The sequence below is a fragment of the Alosa sapidissima genome, chromosome 8 (assembly GCF_018492685.1).
Source record: "Alosa sapidissima isolate fAloSap1 chromosome 8, fAloSap1.pri, whole genome shotgun sequence".
Taxonomy (NCBI): domain Eukaryota; kingdom Metazoa; phylum Chordata; class Actinopteri; order Clupeiformes; family Clupeidae; genus Alosa; species Alosa sapidissima.
This window is the reverse complement of record NC_055964.1, coordinates 28,639,417-28,660,277: the sequence shown is the minus strand read 5'-3', so window position 1 is coordinate 28,660,277 and position 20,861 is coordinate 28,639,417. Positions and strand designations below refer to the sequence as shown.

General features: G+C 48.8%; 36 non-coding genes across 36 annotated transcripts; all 36 read left to right on the top strand.

Moving 5' to 3' along the window:
• The first annotated feature begins 467 nt into the window (after nucleotides 1–467).
• Nucleotides 468–539, top strand: trnap-agg. The gene has a single exon. It is a non-coding gene; the product is annotated as a tRNA-Pro (tRNA).
• A 190-nt stretch (nucleotides 540–729) lies between these two features.
• Nucleotides 730–801, top strand: trnap-agg. The gene has a single exon. It is a non-coding gene; the product is annotated as a tRNA-Pro (tRNA).
• Nucleotides 802–1,253: 452 nt separating this feature from the next.
• trnap-cgg lies at nucleotides 1,254–1,325 on the top strand. Its single transcript has one exon. It is a non-coding gene; the product is annotated as a tRNA-Pro (tRNA).
• Nucleotides 1,326–1,498: 173 nt separating this feature from the next.
• Nucleotides 1,499–1,570, top strand: trnap-ugg. Its single transcript has one exon. It is a non-coding gene; the product is annotated as a tRNA-Pro (tRNA).
• Nucleotides 1,571–2,342: 772 nt separating this feature from the next.
• On the top strand, nucleotides 2,343–2,414 carry trnap-agg. Its single transcript has one exon. It is a non-coding gene; the product is annotated as a tRNA-Pro (tRNA).
• A 190-nt stretch (nucleotides 2,415–2,604) lies between these two features.
• trnap-cgg lies at nucleotides 2,605–2,676 on the top strand. Its single transcript has one exon. It is a non-coding gene; the product is annotated as a tRNA-Pro (tRNA).
• Nucleotides 2,677–2,849: 173 nt separating this feature from the next.
• On the top strand, nucleotides 2,850–2,921 carry trnap-ugg. Its single transcript has one exon. It is a non-coding gene; the product is annotated as a tRNA-Pro (tRNA).
• Nucleotides 2,922–3,032: 111 nt separating this feature from the next.
• On the top strand, nucleotides 3,033–3,104 carry trnap-ugg. The gene has a single exon. It is a non-coding gene; the product is annotated as a tRNA-Pro (tRNA).
• Nucleotides 3,105–3,693: 589 nt separating this feature from the next.
• On the top strand, nucleotides 3,694–3,765 carry trnap-agg. The gene has a single exon. It is a non-coding gene; the product is annotated as a tRNA-Pro (tRNA).
• Nucleotides 3,766–3,955: 190 nt separating this feature from the next.
• Nucleotides 3,956–4,027, top strand: trnap-cgg. Its single transcript has one exon. It is a non-coding gene; the product is annotated as a tRNA-Pro (tRNA).
• Nucleotides 4,028–5,339: 1,312 nt separating this feature from the next.
• Nucleotides 5,340–5,411, top strand: trnap-cgg. Its single transcript has one exon. It is a non-coding gene; the product is annotated as a tRNA-Pro (tRNA).
• Nucleotides 5,412–5,767: 356 nt separating this feature from the next.
• trnap-ugg lies at nucleotides 5,768–5,839 on the top strand. Its single transcript has one exon. It is a non-coding gene; the product is annotated as a tRNA-Pro (tRNA).
• Nucleotides 5,840–6,952: 1,113 nt separating this feature from the next.
• Nucleotides 6,953–7,024, top strand: trnap-cgg. The gene has a single exon. It is a non-coding gene; the product is annotated as a tRNA-Pro (tRNA).
• A 2,788-nt stretch (nucleotides 7,025–9,812) lies between these two features.
• trnap-agg lies at nucleotides 9,813–9,884 on the top strand. The gene has a single exon. It is a non-coding gene; the product is annotated as a tRNA-Pro (tRNA).
• Nucleotides 9,885–10,074: 190 nt separating this feature from the next.
• Nucleotides 10,075–10,146, top strand: trnap-cgg. Its single transcript has one exon. It is a non-coding gene; the product is annotated as a tRNA-Pro (tRNA).
• Nucleotides 10,147–10,502: 356 nt separating this feature from the next.
• Nucleotides 10,503–10,574, top strand: trnap-ugg. Its single transcript has one exon. It is a non-coding gene; the product is annotated as a tRNA-Pro (tRNA).
• Nucleotides 10,575–11,422: 848 nt separating this feature from the next.
• trnap-cgg lies at nucleotides 11,423–11,494 on the top strand. Its single transcript has one exon. It is a non-coding gene; the product is annotated as a tRNA-Pro (tRNA).
• A 173-nt stretch (nucleotides 11,495–11,667) lies between these two features.
• trnap-ugg lies at nucleotides 11,668–11,739 on the top strand. Its single transcript has one exon. It is a non-coding gene; the product is annotated as a tRNA-Pro (tRNA).
• A 190-nt stretch (nucleotides 11,740–11,929) lies between these two features.
• Nucleotides 11,930–12,001, top strand: trnap-cgg. The gene has a single exon. It is a non-coding gene; the product is annotated as a tRNA-Pro (tRNA).
• An 834-nt stretch (nucleotides 12,002–12,835) lies between these two features.
• Nucleotides 12,836–12,907, top strand: trnap-agg. The gene has a single exon. It is a non-coding gene; the product is annotated as a tRNA-Pro (tRNA).
• Nucleotides 12,908–13,097: 190 nt separating this feature from the next.
• On the top strand, nucleotides 13,098–13,169 carry trnap-cgg. The gene has a single exon. It is a non-coding gene; the product is annotated as a tRNA-Pro (tRNA).
• Nucleotides 13,170–13,525: 356 nt separating this feature from the next.
• Nucleotides 13,526–13,597, top strand: trnap-ugg. Its single transcript has one exon. It is a non-coding gene; the product is annotated as a tRNA-Pro (tRNA).
• Nucleotides 13,598–13,708: 111 nt separating this feature from the next.
• On the top strand, nucleotides 13,709–13,780 carry trnap-ugg. Its single transcript has one exon. It is a non-coding gene; the product is annotated as a tRNA-Pro (tRNA).
• Nucleotides 13,781–14,873: 1,093 nt separating this feature from the next.
• On the top strand, nucleotides 14,874–14,945 carry trnap-ugg. The gene has a single exon. It is a non-coding gene; the product is annotated as a tRNA-Pro (tRNA).
• A 586-nt stretch (nucleotides 14,946–15,531) lies between these two features.
• trnap-agg lies at nucleotides 15,532–15,603 on the top strand. The gene has a single exon. It is a non-coding gene; the product is annotated as a tRNA-Pro (tRNA).
• A 190-nt stretch (nucleotides 15,604–15,793) lies between these two features.
• trnap-cgg lies at nucleotides 15,794–15,865 on the top strand. The gene has a single exon. It is a non-coding gene; the product is annotated as a tRNA-Pro (tRNA).
• Nucleotides 15,866–16,466: 601 nt separating this feature from the next.
• On the top strand, nucleotides 16,467–16,538 carry trnap-ugg. The gene has a single exon. It is a non-coding gene; the product is annotated as a tRNA-Pro (tRNA).
• Nucleotides 16,539–16,649: 111 nt separating this feature from the next.
• Nucleotides 16,650–16,721, top strand: trnap-ugg. Its single transcript has one exon. It is a non-coding gene; the product is annotated as a tRNA-Pro (tRNA).
• An 848-nt stretch (nucleotides 16,722–17,569) lies between these two features.
• trnap-cgg lies at nucleotides 17,570–17,641 on the top strand. Its single transcript has one exon. It is a non-coding gene; the product is annotated as a tRNA-Pro (tRNA).
• Nucleotides 17,642–17,814: 173 nt separating this feature from the next.
• Nucleotides 17,815–17,886, top strand: trnap-ugg. The gene has a single exon. It is a non-coding gene; the product is annotated as a tRNA-Pro (tRNA).
• A 586-nt stretch (nucleotides 17,887–18,472) lies between these two features.
• Nucleotides 18,473–18,544, top strand: trnap-agg. The gene has a single exon. It is a non-coding gene; the product is annotated as a tRNA-Pro (tRNA).
• A 190-nt stretch (nucleotides 18,545–18,734) lies between these two features.
• On the top strand, nucleotides 18,735–18,806 carry trnap-cgg. Its single transcript has one exon. It is a non-coding gene; the product is annotated as a tRNA-Pro (tRNA).
• Nucleotides 18,807–19,162: 356 nt separating this feature from the next.
• On the top strand, nucleotides 19,163–19,234 carry trnap-ugg. The gene has a single exon. It is a non-coding gene; the product is annotated as a tRNA-Pro (tRNA).
• An 848-nt stretch (nucleotides 19,235–20,082) lies between these two features.
• On the top strand, nucleotides 20,083–20,154 carry trnap-cgg. The gene has a single exon. It is a non-coding gene; the product is annotated as a tRNA-Pro (tRNA).
• Nucleotides 20,155–20,327: 173 nt separating this feature from the next.
• trnap-ugg lies at nucleotides 20,328–20,399 on the top strand. Its single transcript has one exon. It is a non-coding gene; the product is annotated as a tRNA-Pro (tRNA).
• A 190-nt stretch (nucleotides 20,400–20,589) lies between these two features.
• On the top strand, nucleotides 20,590–20,661 carry trnap-cgg. The gene has a single exon. It is a non-coding gene; the product is annotated as a tRNA-Pro (tRNA).
• Nucleotides 20,662–20,861: the final 200 nt, after the last annotated feature.

Sequence of the window (20,861 nt, the reverse complement as noted above, 5' to 3'; positions counted from 1 at the left end):
TATGATTCTCGCTTAGGATGCGAGAGGTCCCGGGTTCAAATCCCAGACAAGTCCTTCCCCACGCAACTATTTGTCATTATCAGGTGCTTGTGTCAGCACTGTCTTACCTTTGCTGTACAGCATATAGCCGGCAGCTTTTCTGCAACTAAACAACACCACACCTCCCTTTCCTTTCAGCTAAATATTGCTGCACAGAAGGCTCGACATAAGCGTTTGAGCAGCGTGGCTCGTTGGTCCTAGGGGTATGATTCTCGCTTAGGGTGCGAGAGGTCCCGGGTTCAAATCCCGGACGAGACCTTTCCCACGCAACTTTCTGTCAGTATCATGTGTTTGTGTCAGCACTGTCTCTCCTTTGCTGTACAGCATGTAGCCGGCAGCTTTTTTGCAACTCAACACCACCCAACCTGCCTTTCCTTTCAGTTAAATATTGCTGCACAAAACTCTCGACAAAAGCTTTTGTGCAGTGTGGCTCGTTGGTCTAGGGGTATGATTCTCGCTTAGGGTGCGAGAGGTCCCGGGTTCAAATCCCGGACGAGCCCTCTGTTCTGTGAAACTCTGCAACTTTTGCTGCTAGCTGCCACCGGTGAACTGCTGCAGTTCGTTACCCAGGACTTACTTTAGGAAATGTTGATGCGCAGTGGAACCAAGCTGAAAGATTGGTCTTACCTGCAGACCACTCTAAATATTTGTTGTGAAGAAAGGCACTGAATAAAAGGTACCCTTGCCCCAGGCTCGTTGGTCTAGGGGTATGATTCTCGCTTAGGGTGCGAGAGGTCCCGGGTTCAAATCCCGGACGAGCCCTCTGTTCTGTGAAACTCTGCAACTTTTGCTGCTAGCTGCCACCGGTGAACTGCTGCAGTTCGTTACCCAGGACTTACTTTAGGAAATGTTGATGCGCAGTGGAACCAAGCTGAAAGATTGGTCTTACCTGCAGACCACTCTAAATATTTGTTGTGAAGAAAGGCACTGAATAAAAGGTACCCTTGCCCCAGGCTCGTTGGTCTAGGGCTATGATTCTCGCTTAGGGTGCGAGAGGTCCCGGGTTCAAATCCCGGACGAGCCCTCTGTTCTGTGAAACTCTGCAACTTTTGCTGCTAGCTGCCACCGGTGAACTGCTGCAGTTCGTTACCCAGGACTTACTTTAGGAAATGTTGATGCGCAGTGGAACCAAGCTGAAAGATTGGTCTTACCTGCAGACCACTCTAAATATTTGTTGTGAAGAAAGGCACTGAATAAAAGGTCCCCTTGCCCCAGGCTCGTTGGTCTAGGGGTATGATTCTCGCTTCGGGTGCGAGAGGTCCCGGGTTCAACTCCCGGACGAGCCCTTCTTTCCGAAACAAACGCCAGACTTTACTGCAAGAATCGACGCTAACGAAACAAACAAAGACGAAACTCTTTTGTTAGCATTGAAGGAAAAGAGCCAATTTTGGACCAGATTTTTTACTTGCTCAGGCCTGGAAGGGGTCCTGACAAAACAAGACCCAGGGGAGCACTCAGCGGCTCGTTGGTCTAGGGGTATGATTCTCGCTTTGGGTGCGAGAGGTCCCGGGTTCAAATCCCGGACGAGCCCTTTTGTGCTTCCTCACCAATTCTTTGTCGGCCTCACTGTCTAACGCGTTTCCTCTGTGGAGATTTAGCCTCAGTTGGATGTTTATTTTTTCCCCCTGCGCCATCACATTGCGGCTAGTTGGTCTAGGGGTATGATTCTCGCTTTGGGTGCGAGAGGTCCCGGGTTCAAATCCCGGACGAGCCCGCAGGCGTTACAGGTGCATTTCATTGAAATGTGTTAATTTTCAACTCTCGTCAGTGATCTAGAAAATGATGTTGTTGTTTTTTCAGCTAAATTCATAGCCAGTCAAGGCTTGTTGGTCTAGGGTATGATTCTCGCTTAGGATGCGAGAGGTCCCGGGTTCAAATCCCAGACAAGTCCTTCCCCACGCAACTATTTGTCATTATCAGGTGCTTGTGTCAGCACTGTCTTACCTTTGCTGTACAGCATATAGCCGGCAGCTTTTCTGCAACTAAACAACACCACACCTCCCTTTCCTTTCAGCTAAATATTGCTGCACAGAAGGCTCGACATAAGCATTTGAGCAGCGTGGCTCGTTGGTCTAGGGGTATGATTCTCGCTTAGGGTGCGAGAGGTCCCGGGTTCAAATCCCGGACGAGACCTTTCCCACGCAACTTTCTGTCAGTATCATGTGTTTGTGTCAGCACTGTCTCTCCTTTGCTGTACAGCATGTAGCCGGCAGCTTTTTTGCAACTCAACACCACCCGACCTGCCTTTCCTTTCAGTTAAATATTGCTGCACAAAACTCTCGACAAAAGCTTTTGTGCAGCGTGGCTCGTTGGTCTAGGGGTATGATTCTCGCTTAGGGTGCGAGAGGTCCCGGGTTCAAATCCCGGACGAGCCCTCTGTTCTGTGAAACTCTGCAACTTTTGCTGCTAGCTGCCACCGGTGAACTGCTGCAGTTCGTTACCCAGGACTTACTTTAGGAAATGTTGATGCGCAGTGGAACCAAGCTGAAAGATTGGTCTTACCTGCAGACCACTCTAAATATTTGTTGTGAAGAAAGGCACTGAATAAAAGGTACCCTTGCCACAGGCTCGTTGGTCTAGGGGTATGATTCTCGCTTCGGGTGCGAGAGGTCCCGGGTTCAACTCCCGGACGAGCCCTTCTTTCCGAAACAAACGCCAGACTTTACTGCAAGAATCGACGCTAACGAAACAAACAAAGACGAAACTCTTTTGTTAGCATTGAAGGAAAAGAGCCAATTTTGGACCAGATTTTTTACTTGCTCAGGCCTGCAAGGGGTCCTGACAAAACAAGACCCAGGGGAGCACTCAGCGGCTCGTTGGTCTAGGGGTATGATTCTCGCTTTGGGTGCGAGAGGTCCCGGGTTCAAATCCCGGACGAGCCCTTTTGTGCTTCCTCACCAATTCTTTGTCGGCCTCACTGTCTAACGCGTTTCTGCTGTGGAGATTTAGCCTCAGTTGGATGTATATTTTTTCCCCCTGAGCCATCACATTGCGGCTCGTTGGTCTAGGGGTATGATTCTCGCTTTGGGTGCGAGAGGTCCCGGGTTCAAATCCCGGACGAGCCCGCAGGCGTTACAGGTGCATTTCATTGAAATGTGTTAATTTTCAACTCTCCTCAGTGATCTAGAAAATTATGTTGTTGTTTTTTCAGCTAAATTCATAGCCAGTCAAGGCTTGTTGGTCTAGGGTATGATTCTCGCTTAGGGTGCGAGAGGTCCCGGGTTCAAATCCCAGACAAGTCCTTCCCCACGCAACTATTTGTCATTATCAGGTGCTTGTGTCAGCACTGTCTTACCTTTGCTGTACAGCATGTAGCCGGCAGCTTTTCTGCAACTCAACACCACCCGACCTGCCTTTCCTTTCAGTTAAATATTGCTGCACAAAACGCTCGACAAAAGCTTTTGCGCAGCGTGGCTCGTTGGTCTAGGGGTATGATTCTCGCTTAGGGTGCGAGAGGTCCGGGGTTCAAATCCCGGACGAGACCTTTCCCACGCAACTTTCTGTCAGTATGATGTGTTTGTGTCAGCACCGTCTCTCCTTTGCTGTACAGCATGTAGCCGGCAGCTTTTCTGCAACTCAACACCACCCGACCTGCCTTTCCTTTCAGTTAAATATTGCTGCACAAAACGCTCGACAAAAGCTTTTGCGCAGCGTGGCTCGTTGGTCTAGGGGTATGATTCTCGCTTAGGGTGCGAGAGGTCCCGGGTTCAAATCCCGGACGAGCCCTCTGTTCTGTGAAACTCTGCAACTTTTGCTGCTAGCTGCCACCGGTGAACTGCTGCAGTTCGTTACCCAGGACTTACTTTAGGAAATGTTGATGCGCAGTGGAACCAAGCTGAAAGATTGGTCTTACCTGCAGACCACTCTAAATATTTGTTGTGAAGAAAGGCACTGAATAAAAGGTACCCTTGCCCCAGGCTCATTGGTCTAGGGGTATGATTCTCGCTTCGGGTGCGAGAGGTCCCGGGTTCAACTCCCGGACGAGCCCTTCTTTCCGAAACAAACGCCAGACTTTACTGCAAGAATCGACGCTAACGAAACAAACAAAGACGAAACTCTTTTGTTAGCATTGAAGGAAAAGAGCCAATTTTGGACCAGATTTTTTACTTGCTCAGGCCTGCAAGGGGTCCTGACAAAACAAGACCCAGGGGAGCACTCAGCGGCTCGTTGGTCTAGGGGTATGATTCTCGCTTTGGGTGCGAGAGGTCCCGCGTTCAAATCCCGGACGAGCCCTTTTGTGCTTCCTCACAAAATGATGTTGTTGTTTTTTCAGCTAAATTCATAGCCAGTCAAGGCTTGTTGGTCTAGGGTATGATTCTCGCTTAGGGTGCGAGAGGTCCCGGGTTCAAATCCCAGACAAGTCCTTCCCCACGCAACTATTTGTCATTATCAGGTGCTTGTGTCAGCACTGTCTTACCTTTGCTGTACAGCATATAGCCGGCAGCTTTTCTGCAACTAAACAACACCACACCTCCCTTTCCTTTCAGCTAAATATTGATGCACAGAAGGCTCGACATAAGCGTTTGAGCAGAGTGGCTCGTTGGTCTAGGGGTATGATTCTCGCTTAGGGTGCGAGAGGTCCGGGGTTCAAATCCCGGACGAGACCTTTCCCACGCAACTTTCTGTCAGTATGATGTGTTTGTGTCAGCACCGTCTCTCCTTTGCTGTACAGCATGTAGCCGGCAGCTTTTCTGCAACTCAACACCACCTGACCTGCCTTTCCTTTCAGTTCAATATTGCTGCACAAAACGCTCGACAAAAGCTTTTGCGCAGCGTGGCTCGTTGTTCTAGGGGTATGATTCTCGCTTAGGGTGCGAGAGGTCCCGGGTTCAAATCCCGGACGAGCCCTCTGTTCTGTGAAACTCTGCAACTTTTGCTGCTAGCTGCCACCTGTGAACTGCTGCAGTTCGTTACCCAGGACTTACTTTAGGAAATGTTGATGCGCAGTGGAACCAAGCTGAAAGATTGGTCTTACCTGCAGACCACTCTAAATATTTGTTGTGAAGAAAGGCACTGAATAAAAGGTACCCTTGCCCCAGGCTCGTTGGTCTAGGGGTATGATTCTCGCTTAGGGTGCGAGAGGTCCCGGGTTCAAATCCCGGATGAGCCCTCTGTTCTGTGAAACTCTGCAACTTTTGCTGCTAGCTGCCACCGGTGAACTGCTGCAGTTCGTTACCCAGGACTTACTTTAGGAAATGTTGATGCGCAGTGGAACCAAGCTGAAAGATTGGTCTTACCTGCAGACCACTCTAAATATTTGTTGTGAAGAAAGGCACTGAATAAAAGGTCCCCTTGCCCCAGGCTCGTTGGTCTAGGGGTATGATTCTCGCTTCGGGTGCGAGAGGTCCCGGGTTCAACTCCCGGACGAGCCCTTCTTTCCGAAACAAACGCCAGACTTTACTGCAAGAATCGACGCTAACGAAACAAACAAAGACGAAACTCTTTTGTTAGCATTGAAGGAAAAGAGCCAATTTTGGACCAGATTTTTTACTTGCTCAGGCCTGCAAGGGGTTCATACAAAACAAGACCCAGGGGAGCACTCAGCGGCTCGTTGGTCTAGGGGTATGATTCTCGCTTTGGGTGCGAGAGGTCCCGGCTTCAAATCCCGGACGAGCCCTTTTGTGCTTCCTCACCAATTCTTTGTCGGCCTCACTGTCTAACGCGTTTCCTCTGTGGAGATTTAGCCTCAGTTGGATGTTTATTTTTTCCCCCTGCGCCATCACATTGCGGCTCGTTGGTCTAGGGGTATGATTCTCGCTTTGGGTGCGAGAGGTCCCGGGTTCAAATCCCGGACGAGCCCGCAGGCGTTACAGGTGCATTTCATTGAAATGTGTTAATTTTCAACTCTCGTCAGTGATCTAGAAAATGATGTTGTTGTTTTTTCAGCTAAATTCATAGCCAGTCAAGGCTTGCTGGTCTAGGGTATGATTCTCGCTTAGGGTGCGAGAGGTCCCGGGTTCAAATCCCAGACAAGTCCTTCCCCACGCAACTATTTGTCATTATCAGGTGCTTGTGTCAGCACTGTCTTACCTTTGCTGTACAGCATATAGCCGGCAGCTTTTCTGCAACTAAACAACACCACACCTCCCTTTCCTTTCAGCTAAATATTGATGCACAGAAGGCTCGACATAAGCGTTTGAGCAGAGTGGCTCGTTGGTCTAGGGGTATGATTCTCGCTTAGGGTGCGAGAGGTCCGGGGTTCAAATCCCGGACGAGACCTTTCCCACGCAACTTTCTGTCAGTATGATGTGTTTGTGTCAGCACCGTCTCTCCTTTGCTGTACAGCATGTAGCCGGCAGCTTTTCTGCAACTCAACACCACCTGACCTGCCTTTCCTTTCAGTTCAATATTGCTGCACAAAACGCTCGACAAAAGCTTTTGCGCAGTGTGGCTCGTTGTTCTAGGGGTATGATTCTCGCTTAGGGTGCGAGAGGTCCCGGGTTCAAATCCCGGACGAGCCCTCTGTTCTGTGAAACTCTGCAACTTTTGCTGCTAGCTGCCACCTGTGAACTGCTGCAGTTCGTTACCCAGGACTTACTTTAGGAAATGTTGATGCGCAGTGGAACCAAGCTGAAAGATTGGTCTTACCTGCAGACCACTCTAAATATTTGTTGTGAAGAAAGGCACTGAATAAAAGGTACCCTTGCCCCAGTCTCGTTGGTCTAGGGGTATGATTCTCGCTTAGGGTGCGAGAGGTCCCGGGTTCAAATCCCGGATGAGCCCTCTGTTCTGTGAAACTCTGCAACTTTTGCTGCTAGCTGCCACCGGTGAACTGCTGCAGTTCGTTACCCAGGACTTACTTTAGGAAATGTTGATGCGCAGTGGAACCAAGCTGAAAGATTCGTCTTACCTGCAGACCACTCTAAATATTTGTTGTGAAGAAAGGCACTGAATAATAAGTACCCTTGGCCCAGGCTCGTTGGTCTAGGGGTATGATTCTCGCTTCGGGTGCGAGAGGTCCCGGGTTCAACTCCCGGACGAGCCCGTCTTTCCGAATCAAACGCCAGACTTTACTGCAAGAATCGACGCTAACGAAACAAACAAAGACGAAACTCTTTTGTTAGCATTGAAGGAAAAGAGCCAATTTTGGACCAGATTTTTTACTTGCTCAGGCCTGCAAGGGGTCCTGACAAAACAAGACCCAGGGGAGCACTCAGCGGCTCGTTGGTCTAGGGGTATGATTCTCGCTTTGGGTGCGAGAGGTCCCGCGTTCAAATCCCGGACGAGCCCTTTTGTGCTTCCTCACCAATTCTTTGTCGGCCTCACTGTCTAACGCGTTTCCTCTGTGGAGATTTAGCCTCAGTTGGATGTTTATTTTTTCCCCCTGCGCCATCACATTGCGGCTCGTTGGTCTAGGGGTATGATTCTCGCTTTGGGTGCGAGAGGTCCTGGGTTCAAATCCCGAACGAGCCCACAGGCGTTACAGGTGCATTTCATTGAAATGTGTTAACCCTTTAGGCGGAAGAGGTTTTTTTCCGAAACGATAAATTTTGACATCTTAATTTCAAAAGGCTATATCTTAAAAGTGATAAGAGATAGAGACTTTCTGTAAATTAGAGAAATATTAAGGATGACCCAAAGTTTATGTAGAGATTAAATGTTTATATCTAATTTGCATATTATGACGTCATATGGTGGCGGCCATCTTGGATTATAGAATTTTCATGAAAAGTCGCATGTTTGAATGATAAAATGCACCACTTCTTTCCCCCCAAAATGTCCCTCACCTTCTGTATGCTATATTGCACAATACTGAATGCTCAGGTAAATAGTAAGTAGTGAACAAACTGTAAATCATTACTAATAAATGGCAGAAACAAACCAAATGCATGTAGCGGTAGACTGGCCTTTTGCTGTAGAGATTTTCCATTTACTACATACAGTAGGCACTCTGATTCCATGTATGGGCCACATATATATTATTCAGATGACACACAAACACAAGTAGACAAGACCTGTTTAGTTCAAAAGCTCATTTGCCACGGCAAGGCACAGATCAGGAGTGAGATGACGAGACAAGACAAGAGACAATGTTAGTATTTTTTTTCTTTTTGTTGATGTTTTTTTGTTTTGTTTTTCTTAGCTGACAAAGACACACACATCACAAGGACATGAACACACAAAAAGGAACACATAGTGTACTGTATGTCCTAAATGATCAGGGAAGTAGATAGCAAATCAACAGTGTAAATCATTACTAAATGGCTGACATTTTTTTTTTTATGTAGCAGGCCTTTTGCTGTAGAGATAATGACTCCCTATCCCTATCCATACAGGGCCGGCATTCCCATCATCTTGTGATAGACTATGCATGACCTAATGTGTGTGTGTGTGTGTGTGGGAGAGGGAGAGAGCGTGTCACCACCTCCACCATGCGAGCAGCATGGCCAGATCTGCCTCGCGCGCGCCGAGTGGAGAGAATTTGCGCAGCTCGGACTAGGCCTACTGTCATTCTCATTGCGACTCCCCACACTGCCACTACGTTCCCCCCTAACTGTCCTATGAGCACTTCGACCTCGTCTAACATACCCAGTGGCATTAGACAAAGGCTCCACCACGTTACTGTCGCCGCGATTGTGGAGAGGCACACGTTCAGAAGACAGAAGCTAGCGCTATGGATATTAGGCTACCTCCAGCCTCGTTCGCCACACCACTAACACCCTGCTAACTTCCCGATGAACACTCCGAACCCGTGAAACATTATTCCCACCAGTGACATTGGGCAAACGATTCAACGTTTGTGCTTGGTGTAAACTAAACTATGGAGTAAACTCTCACTTTGTCCAGCTGCATTATTGCAAGGCAGGGACGCATCTGAAGCCTCACTAAACGAATCACCGTCATTTTCTGAAGGCAGATATTCCCCTTCAGAATCAGGGTCCGCGAATAGAAGACCCAACACTTCATTTCAGGTAAACTTTTTTGATGCCATTAGACGATAATCTAATGCAAATACTCGCTGACGTTGACAATATCGCTCTGACAAAGTGGCTCACACGCACACTAGCTCCGGTATTTCATGCACTGATTCAATGAGCTGTAGCTAGAAAGTTTTGTTTAAAGCGTGTCCTTTTTTCGACTCGGGGATGACGTATGACATGTCTGCCATCTAGTGGAGTGGAAGTCGAACGAAATATGACACCCTATTTGACTAAATCGGCCGTTTTACTCAGTGCCGCATCTTGTCGACTATAGTCGCCTATGGCGCCTAGAGGGTTAATTTTCAACTCTCGTCAGTGATCTAGAAAATGATGTTGTTGTTTTTTTAGCTAAATTCATAGCCAGTCAAGGCTTGTTGGTCTAGGGTATGATTCTCGCTTAGGATGCGAGAGGTCCCGGGTTCAAATCCCAGACAAGTCCTTCCCCACGCAACTATTTGTCATTATCAGGTGCTTGTGTCAGCACTGTCTTACCTTTGCTGTACAGCATATAGCCGGCAGCTTTTCTGCAACTAAACAACACCACACCTCCCTTTCCTTTCAGCTAAATATTGCTGCACAGAAGGCTCGACATAAGCGTTTGAGCAGCGTGGCTCGTTGGTCCTAGGGGTATGATTCTCGCTTAGGGTGCGAGAGGTCCCGGGTTCAAATCCCGGACGAGACCTTTCCCACGCAACTTTCTGTCAGTATCATGTGTTTGTGTCAGCACTGTCTCTCCTTTGCTGTACAGCATGTAGCCGGCAGCTTTTTTGCAACTCAACACCACCCGACCTGCCTTTCCTTTCAGTTAAATATTGCTGCACAAAACTCTCGACAAAAGCTTTTGTGCAGTGTGGCTCGTTGGTCTAGGGGTATGATTCTCGCTTAGGGTGCGAGAGGTCCCGGGTTCAAATCCCGGACGAGCCCTCTGTTCTGTGAAACTCTGCAACTTTTGCTGCTAGCTGACACAGGTGAACTGCTGCAGTTCGTTACCCAGGACTTACTTTAGGAAATGTTGATGCGCAGTGGAACCAAGCTGAAAGATTGGTCTTACCTGCAGACCAATCTAAATATTTGTTGTGAAGAAAGGCACTGAATAATAAGTACCCTTGGCCCAGGCTCGTTGGTCTAGGGGTATGATTCTCGCTTCGGGTGCGAGAGGTCCCGGGTTCAACTCCCGGACGAGCCCTTCTTTCCGAAACAAACGCCAGACTTTACTGCAAGAATCGACGCTAACGAAACAAACAAAGACGAAACTCTTTTGTTAGCATTGAAGGAAAAGAGCCAATTTTGGACCAGATTTTTTACTTGCTCAGGCCTGCAAGGGGTCCTGACAAAACAAGACCCAGGGGAGCACTCAGCGGCTCGTTGGTCTAGGGGTATGATTCTCGCTTTGGGTGCGAGAGGTCCCGCGTTCAAATCCCGGACGAGCCCTTTTGTGCTTCCTCACCAATTCTTTGTCGGCCTCACTGTCTAACGCGTTTCTGCTGTGGAGATTTAGCCTCAGTTGGATGTTTATTTTTTCCCCCGGAGCCATCACATTGCGGCTCGTTGGTCTAGGGGTATGATTCTCGCTTTGGGTGCGAGAGGTCCCGGGTTCAAATCCCGGACGAGCCCGCAGGCGTTACAGGTGCATTTCATTGAAATGTGTTAATTTTCAACTCTCGTCAGTGATCTAGAAAATGATGTTGTGTTTTCAGCTAAATTCATAGCCAGTCAAGGCTTGTTGGTCTAGGGTATGATTCTCGCTTAGGGTGCGAGAGGTCCCGGGTTCAAATCCCAGATAAGTCCTTCCCCACGCAACTATTTGTCATTATCAGGTGCTTGTGTCAGCACTGTCTTACATTTGCTGTACAGCATATAGCCGGCAGCTTTTCTGCAACTAAACAACTCCACACCTCCCTTTCCTTTCAGCTAAACATTGCTGCACAGAAGGCTCGACATAAGCGTTTGAGCAGCGTGGCTCGTTCGTCTAAGGGTATGATTCTCGTTTAGAGTGCGAGAGGTCCCGGGTTCAAATCCCCGACGAGACCTTTCCCACGCAACTTTCTGTCAGTATCATGTGTTTGTGTCAGCACTGTCTCTCCTTTGCTGTACAGCATGTAGCCGGCAGCTTTTTTGCAACTCAACACCACCCGACCTGCCTTTACTTTCAGTTAAATATTGCTGCACAAAACTCTCGACAAAAGCTTTTGTGCAGCGTGGCTCGTTGGTCTAGGGGTATGATTCTCGCTTAGGGTGCGAGAGTTCCCCGGTTCAAATCCCGGACGAGCCCTCTGTTCTGTGAAACTCTGCAACTTTTGCTGCTAGCTGCCACCGGTGAACTGCTGCAGTTCGTTACCTAGGACTTACTTTAGGAAATGTTGATGCGCAGTGGAACCAAGCTGAAAGATTGGTCTTACCTGCAGACCACTCTAAATATTTGTTGTGAAGAAAGGCACTGAATAAAAGGTACCCTTTGCCCAGGCTCGTTGGTCTAGGGGTATGATTCTCGCTTCGGGTGCGAGGGGTCCTGGGTTCAACTCCCGGACGAGCCCTTCTTTCCGAAACAAACGCCAGACTTTACTGCAAGAATCGACGCTAACGAAACAAACAAAGACGAAACTCTTTTGTTAGCATTGAAGGAAAAGAGCCAATTTTGGACCAGATTTTTTACTTGCTCAGGCCTGCAAGGGGTCCTGACAAAACAAGACCCAGGGGAGCACTCAGCGGCTCGTTGGTCTAGGGGTATGATTCTCGCTTTGGGTGCGAGAGGTCCCGGGTTCAAATCCCGGACGAGCCCTCTGTTCTGTGAAACTATGCAACTTTTGCTGCTAGCTGCCACCGGTGAACTGCTGCAGTTCGTTACCCAGGACTTACTTTAGGAAATGTTGATGCGCAGTGGAGCCAAGCTGAAATATTGGTCTTACCTGCAGACCACTCTAAATATTTGTTGTGAAGAAAGGCACTGAATAAAAGGAACCCTTGGCCCAGGCTCGTTGGTCTAGGGGTATGATTCTCGCTTCGGGTGCGAGAGGTCCCGGGTTCAACTCCCGGACGGGCCCTTCTTTCCGAAACAAACGCCAGACTTTACTGCAAGAATCGACGCTAACGAAACAAACAAAGACGAAACTCTTTTGTTAGCATTGAAGGAAAAGAGCCAATTTTGGACCAGATTTTTTACTTGCTCAGGCCTGCAAGGGGTCCTGACAAAACAAGACCCAGGGGCGCACTCAGCGGCTTGTTGGTCTAGGGCAATGATTCTCGCTTTGGGTGTGAGAGGTCCCGGGTTCAAATCCCGGACGAGCCAGCAGGCGTTACAGGTGCATTTCATTGAAATGTGTTAATTTTCAACTCTCGTCAGTGATCTAGAAAATGATGTTGTTGTTTTTTCAGCTAAATTCATAGCCAGTCAAGGCTTGTTGGTCTAGGGTATGATTCTCGCTTAGGATGCGAGAGGTCCCAGGTTCAAATCCCAGACAAGTCCTTCCCCACGCAACTATTTGTCATTATCAGGTGCTTGTGTCAGCACTGTCTTACCTTTGCTGTACAGCATATAGCCGGCTGCTTTTCTGCAACTAAACAACACCACACCTCCCTTTCCTTTCAACTAAACATTGCTGCACAGAAGGCTCGACATAAGCGTTTGAGCAGCGTGGCTCGTTGGTCTAGGGGTATGATTCTCGCTTAGGGTGCGAGAGGTCCCGGGTTCAAATCCCGGACGAGACCTTTCCCATGCAACTTTCTGTCAGTATCATGTGTTTGTGTCAGCACTGTCTCTCCTTTGCTGTACAGCATGTAGCCGGCAGCGTTTTTGCAACTCAACACCACCCGACCTGCCTTTCCTTTCAGTTAAATATTGCTGCACAAAACTCTCGACAAAAGCTTTTGTGCAGCGTGGCTCGTTGGTCTAGGGGTATGATTCTCGCTTAGGGTGCGAGAGGTCCCGGGTTCAAATCCCGGACGAGCCCTCTGTTCTGTGAAACTCTGCAACTTTTGCTGCTAGCTGCCACCGGTGAACTGCTGCAGTTCGTTACCTAGGACTTACTTTAGGAAATGTTGATGCGCAGTGGAACCAAGCTGAAAGATTGGTCTTACCTGCAGACCACTCTAAATATTTGTTGTGAAGAAAGGCACTGAATAAAAGGCACCCTTGGCCCAGGCTCGTTGGTCTAGGGGTATGATTCTCGCTTCGGGTGCGAGAGGTCCCGGGTTCAACTCCCGGACGAGCCCTTCTTTCCGAAACAAACGCCAGACTTTACTGCAAGAATCGACGCTAACGAAACAAACAAAGACGAAACTCTTTTGTTAGCATTGAAGGAAAAGAGCCAATTTTGGACCAGATTTTTTACTTGCTCAGGCCTGCAAGGGGTCCTGACAAAACAAGACCCAGGGCAGCACTCAGCGGCTCGTTGGTCTAGGGGTATGATTCTCGCTTTGGGTGCGAGAGGTCCCGCGTTCAAATCCCGGACGACCCCTTTTGTGCTTCCTCACCAATTCTTTGTCGGCCTCACTGTCTAACGCGTTTCTGCTGTGGAGATTTAGCCTCAGTTGGATCTTTATTTTTTCCACCGGAGCCATCACATTGCGGCTCGTTGGTCTAGGGGTATGATTCTCGCTTTGGGTGCGAGAGGTCCCGGGTTCAAATCCCGGACGAGCCCTTTTGTGCTTCCTCACCAATTCTTTGTCGGCCTCACTGTCTAACGCGTTTCTGCTGTGGAGATTTAGCCTCAGTTGGATGTTTATTTTTTCCCCCGGAGCCATCACATTGCGGCTCGTTGGTCTAGGGGTATGATTCTCGCTTTGGGTGCGAGAGGTCCCGGGTTCAAATCCCGGACGAGCCCGCAGGCGTTACAGGTGCATTTCATAGAAATGTGTTAATTTTCAACTCTCGTCAGTGATCTAGAAAATGATGTTGTTTTTTCAGATAAATTCATAGCCAGTCAAGGCTTGTTGGTCTAGGGTATGATTCTCGCTTAGGATCCGAGAGGTCCCGGGTTCAAATCCCAGACAAGTCCTTCCCCACGGAACTATTTGTCATTTTCAGGTGCTTGGTTCAGCACTGTCTTACCTTTGCTGTACAGCATATAGCCGGCAGCTTTTCTGCAACTAAACAACACCACACCTCCCTTTCCTTTCAGCTAAACATTGCTGCACAGAAGGCTCGACATAAGCGTTTGATCAGCGTGGCTCGTTGGTCGAGGGGTATGATTCTCGCTTAGGGTGCGAGAGGTCCCGGGTTCAAATCACGGACGAGACCTTTCCCACTCAACTTTCTGTCAGTATCATGTGTTTGTGTCAGCACTGTCTCTCCTTTGCTGTACAGCATGTAGCCGGCAGCTTTTTTGCAACTCAACACCACCCGACCTGCCTTTCCTTTCAGTTAAATATTGATGCACAAAACTCTCGACAAAAGCTTTTGTGCAGCGTGGCTCGTTGGTCTAGGGGTATGATTCTCGCTTAGGGTGCGAGAGGTCCCGGGTTCAAATCCCAGACGAGCCCTCTGTTCTGTGAAACTCTGCAACTTTTGCTGCTAGCTGCCACTGGTGAACTGCTGCAGTTCGTTACCTAGGACTTACTTTAGGAAATGTTGATGCGCAGTGGAACCAAGCTGAAAGATTGGTCTTACCTGCAGACCACTCTAAATATTTGTTGTGAAGAAAGGCACTGAATAAAAGGCACCCTTAGCCCAGGCTCGTTGGTCTAGGTGTATGATTCTCGCTTCGGGTGCGAGAGGTCCCGAGTTCAACTCCCGGACGAGCCCTTCTTTCCGAAACAAACGCCAGACTTTACTGCAAGAATCGACGCTAACGAAACAAAAAAAGACGAAACTCTTTTGTTAGCATTGAAGGAAAAGAGCCAATTTTGGACCAGATTTTTTACTTGCTCAGGCCTGCAAGGGGTCCTGACAAAACAAGACCCAGGGCAGCACTCAGCGGCTCGTTGGTCTAGGGGTATGATTCTCGCTTTGGGTGCGAGAGGTCCCGGGTTCAAATCCCGGACGAGCCCGCAGGCGTTACAGGTGCATTTCATAGAAATGTGTTAATTTTCAACTCTCGTCAGTGATCTAGAAAATGATGTTGTTTTTTCAGCTAAATTCATAGCCAGTCAAGGCTTGTTGGTCTAGGGTATGATTCTCGCTTAGGATGCGAGAGGTCCTGGGTTCAAATCCCAGACAAGTCCTTCCCCACGGAACTATTTGTCATTATCAGGTGCTTGGGTCAGCACTGTCTTACCTTTTCTGTACAGCATATAGCCGGCAGCTTTTCTGCAACTAAACAACACCACACCTCCCTTTCCTTTCAGCTAAACATTGCTGCACAGAAGGCTCGACATAAGTGTTTGATCAGCGTGGCTCGTTGGTCGAGGGGTATGATTCTCGCTTAGGGTGCGAGAGGTCCCGGGTTCAAATCACGGACGAGACCTTTCCCACTCAACTTTCTGTCAGTATCATGTGTTTGTGTCAGCACTGTCTCTCCTTTGCTGTACAGCATGTAGCCGGCAGCTTTTTTGCAACTCAACACCACCCGACCTGCCTTTCCTTTCAGTTAAATATTGCTGCACAAAACTCTCGACAAAAGCTTTTGTGCAGCGTGGCTCGTTGGTCTAGGGGTATGATTCTCGCTTAGGGTGCGAGAGGTCCCGGGTTCAAATCCCGGACGAGCCCTCTGTTCTGTGAAACTCTGCAACTTTTGCTGCTAGCTGCCACCGGTGAACTGCTGCAGTTCGTTACCTAGGACTTACTTTAGGAAATGTTGATGCGCAGTGGAACCAAGCTGAAAGATTGGTCTTACCTGCAGACCACTCTAAATATTTGTTGTGAAGAAAGGCACTGAATAAAAGGCACCCTTGGCCCAGGCTCGTTGGTCTAGGGGTATGATTCTCGCTTCGGGTGCGAGAGGTCCCGGGTTCAACTCCCGGACGAGCCCTTCTTTCCGAAACAAACGCCAGACTTTACTGCAAGAATCGACGCTAACGAAACAAACAAAGACGAAACTCTTTTGTTAGCATTGAAGGAAAAGAGCCAATTTTGGACCAGATTTTTTACTTGCTCAGGCCTGCAAGGGGTCCTGACAAAACAAGACCCAGGGCAGCACTCAGCGGCTCGTTGGTCTAGGGGTATGATTCTCGCTTTGGGTGCGAGAGGTCCCGCGTTCAAATCCCGGACGAGCCCTTTTGTGCTTCCTCACCAATTCTTTGTCGGCCTCACTGTCTAACGCGTTTCTGCTGTGGAGATTTAGCCTCAGTTGGATGTTTATTTTTTCCCCCGGAGCCATCACATTGCGGCTCGTTGGTCTAGGGGTATGATTCTCGCTTTGGGTGCGAGAGGTCCCGGGTTCAACTCCCGGACGAGCCCTTCTTTCCGAAACAAACGCCAGACTTTACTGCAAGAATCGACGCTAACGAAACAAACAAAGACGAAACTCTTTTGTTAGCATTGAAGGAAAAGAGCCAATTTTGGACCAGATTTTTTACTTGCTCAGGCCTGCAAGGGGTCCTGACAAAACAAGACCCAGGGCAGCACTCAGCGGCTCGTTGGTCTAGGGGTATGATTCTCGCTTTGGGTGCGAGAGGTCCCGGGTTCAAATCCCGGACGAGCCCTTTTGTGCTTCCTCACCAATTCTTTGTCGGCCTCACTGTCTAACGCGTTTCTGCTGTGGAGATTTAGCCTCAGTTGGATGTTTATTTTTTCCCCCGGAGCCATCACATTGCGGCTCGTTGGTCTAGGGGTATGATTCTCGCTTTGGGTGCGAGAGGTCCCGGGTTCAAATCCCGGACGAGCCCGCAGGCGTTACAGGTGCATTTCATAGAAATGTGTTAATTTTCAACTCTCGTCAGTGATCTAGAAAATGATGTTGTTTTTTCAGATAAATTCATAGCCAGTCAAGGCTTGTTGGTCTAGGGTATGATTCTCGCTTAGGATCCGAGAGGTCCCGGGTTCAAATCCCAGACAAGTCCTTCCCCACGGAACTATTTGTCATTTTCAGGTGCTTGGTTCAGCACTGTCTTACCTTTGCTGTACAGCATATAGCCGGCAGCTTTTCTGCAACTAAACAACACCACACCTCCCTTTCCTTTCAGCTAAACATTGCTGCACAGAAGGCTCGACATAAGCGTTTGATCAGCGTGGCTCGTTGGTCGAGGGGTATGATTCTCGCTTAGGGTGCGAGAGGTCCCGGGTTCAAATCACGGACGAGACCTTTCCCACTCAACTTTCTGTCAGTATCATGTGTTTGTGTCAGCACTGTCTCTCCTTTGCTGTACAGCATGTAGCCGGCAGCTTTTTTGCAACTCAACACCACCCGACCTGCCTTTCCTTTCAGTTAAATATTGCTGCACAAAACTCTCGACAAAAGCTTTTGTGCAGCGTGGCTCGTTGGTCTAGGGGTATGATTCTCGCTTAGGGTGCGAGAGGTCCCGGGTTCAAATCCCAGACGAGCCCTCTGTTCTGTGAAACTCTGCAACTTTTGCTGCTAGCTGCCACTGGTGAACTGCTGCAGTTCGTTACCTAGGACTTACTTTAGGAAATGTTGATGCGCAGTGGAACCAAGCTGAAAGATTGGTCTTACCTGCAGACCACTCTAAATATTTGTTGTGAAGAAAGGCACTGAATAAAAGGCACCCTTGGCCCAGGCTCGTTGGTCTAGGTGTATGATTCTCGCTTCGGGTGCGAGAGGTCCCGGGTTCAACTCCCGGACGAGCCCTTCTTTCCGAAACAAACGCCAGACTTTACTGCAAGAATCGACGCTAACGAAACAAAAAAAGACGAAACTCTTTTGTTAGCATTGAAGGAAAAGAGCCAATTTTGGACCAGATTTTTTACTTGCTCAGGCCTGCAAGGGGTCCTGACAAAACAAGACCCAGGGCAGCACTCAGCGGCTCGTTGGTCTAGGGGTATGATTCTCGCTTTGGGTGCGAGAGGTCCCGGGTTCAAATCCCGGACGAGCCCGCAGGCGTTACAGGTGCATTTCATAGAAATGTGTTAATTTTCAACTCTCGTCAGTGATCTAGAAAATGATGTTGTTTTTTCAGCTAAATTCATAGCCAGTCAAGGCTCGTTGGTCTAGGGTATGATTCTCGCTTAGGATGCGAGAGGTCCTGGGTTCAAATCCCAGACAAGTCCTTCCCCACGGAACTATTTGTCATTATCAGGTGCTTGGGTCAGCACTGTCTTACCTTTTCTGTACAGCATATAGCCGGCAGCTTTTCTGCAACTAAACAACACCACACCTCCCTTTCCTTTCAGCTAAACATTGCTGCACAGAAGGCTCGACATAAGTGTTTGATCAGCGTGGCTCGTTGGTCGAGGGGTATGATTCTCGCTTAGGGTGCGAGAGGTCCCGGGTTCAAATCACGGACGAGACCTTTCCCACTCAACTTTCTGTCAGTATCATGTGTTTGTGTCAGCACTGTCTCTCCTTTGCTGTACAGCATGTAGCCGGCAGCTTTTTTGCAACTCAACACCACCCGACCTGCCTTTCCTTTCAGTTAAATATTGCTGCACAAAACTCTCGACAAAAGCTTTTGTGCAGCGTGGCTCGTTGGTCTAGGGGTATGATTCTCGCTTAGGGTGCGAGAGGTCCCGGGTTCAAATCCCGGACGAGCCCTCTGTTCTGTGAAACTCTGCAACTTTTGCTGCTAGCTGCCACCGGTGAACTGCTGCAGTTCGTTACCTAGGACTTACTTTAGGAAATGTTGATGCGCAGTGGAACCAAGCTGAAAGATTGGTCTTACCTGCAGACCACTCTAAATATTTGTTGTGAAGAAAGGCACTGAATAAAAGGCACCCTTGGCCCAGGCTCGTTGGTCTAGGGGTATGATTCTCGCTTCGGGTGCGAGAGGTCCCGGGTTCAACTCCCGGACGAGCCCTTCTTTCCGAAACAAACGCCAGACTTTACTGCAAGAATCGACGCTAACGAAACAAACAAAGACGAAACTCTTTTGTTAGCATTGAAGGAAAAGAGCCAATTTTGGACCAGATTTTTTACTTGCTCAGGCCTGCAAGGGGTCCTGACAAAACAAGACCCAGGGGAGCACTCAGCGGCTCGTTGGTCTAGGGGTATGATTCTCGCTTTGGGTGCGAGAGGTCCCGCGTTCAAATCCCGGACGAGCCCTTTTGTGCTTCCTCACCAATTCTTTGTCGGCCTCACTGTCTAACGCGTTTCTGCTGTGGAGATTTAGCCTCAGTTGGATGTTTATTTTTTCCCCCGGAGCCATCACATTGCGGCTCGTTGGTCTAGGGGTATGATTCTCGCTTTGGGTGCGAGAGGTCCCGGGTTCAAATCCCGGACGAGCCCGCAGGCGTTACAGGTGCATTTCATTGAAATGTGTTAATTTTCAACTCTCGTCAGTGATCTAGAAAATGATGTTGTGTTTTCAGCTAAATTCATAGCCAGTCAAGGCTTGTTGGTCTAGGGTATGATTCTCGCTTAGGGTGCGAGAGGTCCCGGGTTCAAATCCCAGATAAGTCCTTCCCCACGCAACTATTTGTCATTATCAGGTGCTTGTGTCAGCACTGTCTTACATTTGCTGTACAGCATATAGCCGGCAGCTTTTCTGCAACTAAACAACACCACACCTCCCTTTCCTTTCAGCTAAACATTGCTGCACAGAAGGCTCGACATAAGCGTTTGAGCAGCGTGGCTCGTTCGTCTAAGGGTATGATTCTCGTTTAGAGTGCGAGAGGTCCCGGGTTCAAATCCCCGACGAGACCTTTCCCACGCAACTTTCTGTCAGTATCATGTGTTTGTGTCAGCACTGTCTCTCCTTTGCTGTACAGCATGTAGCCGGCAGCTTTTTTGCAACTCAACACCACCCGACCTGCCTTTACTTTCAGTTAAATATTGCTGCACAAAACTCTCGACAAAAGCTTTTGTGCAGCGTGGCTCGTTGGTCTAGGGGTATGATTCTCGCTTAGGGTGCGAGAGTTCCCCGGTTCAAATCCCGGACGAGCCCTCTGTTCTGTGAAACTCTGCAACTTTTGCTGCTAGCTGCCACCGGTGAACTGCTGCAGTTCGTTACCTAGGACTTACTTTAGGAAATGTTGATGCGCAGTGGAACCAAGCTGAAAGATTGGTCTTACCTGCAGACCACTCTAAATATTTGTTGTGAAGAAAGGCACTGAATAAAAGGTACCCTTTGCCCAGGCTCGTTGGTCTAGGGGTATGATTCTCGCTTCGGGTGCGAGGGGTCCTGGGTTCAACTCCCGGACGAGCCCTTCTTTCCGAAACAAACGCCAGACTTTACTGCAAGAATCGACGCTAACGAAACAAACAAAGACGAAACTCTTTTGTTAGCATTGAAGGAAAAGAGCCAATTTTGGACCAGATTTTTTACTTGCTCAGGCCTGCAAGGGGTCCTGACAAAACAAGACCCAGGGGAGCACTCAGCGGCTCGTTGGTCTAGGGGTATGATTCTCGCTTTGGGTGCGAGAGGTCCCGGGTTCAAATCCCGGACGAGCCCTCTGTTCTGTGAAACTATGCAACTTTTGCTGCTAGCTGCCACCGGTGAACTGCTGCAGTTCGTTACCCAGGACTTACTTTAGGAAATGTTGATGCGCAGTGGAGCCAAGCTGAAATATTGGTCTTACCTGCAGACCACTCTAAATATTTGTTGTGAAGAAAGGCACTGAATAAAAGGAACCCTTGGCCCAGGCTCGTTGGTCTAGGGGTATGATTCTCGCTTCGGGTGCGAGAGGTCCCGGGTTCAACTCCCGGACGGGCCCTTCTTTCCGAAACAAACGCCAGACTTTACTGCAAGAATCGACGCTAACGAAACAAACAAAGACGAAACTCTTTTGTTAGCATTGAAGGAAAAGAGCCAATTTTGGACCAGATTTTTTACTTGCTCAGGCCTGCAAGGGGTCCTGACAAAACAAGACCCAGGGGCGCACTCAGCGGCTTGTTGGTCTAGGGCAATGATTCT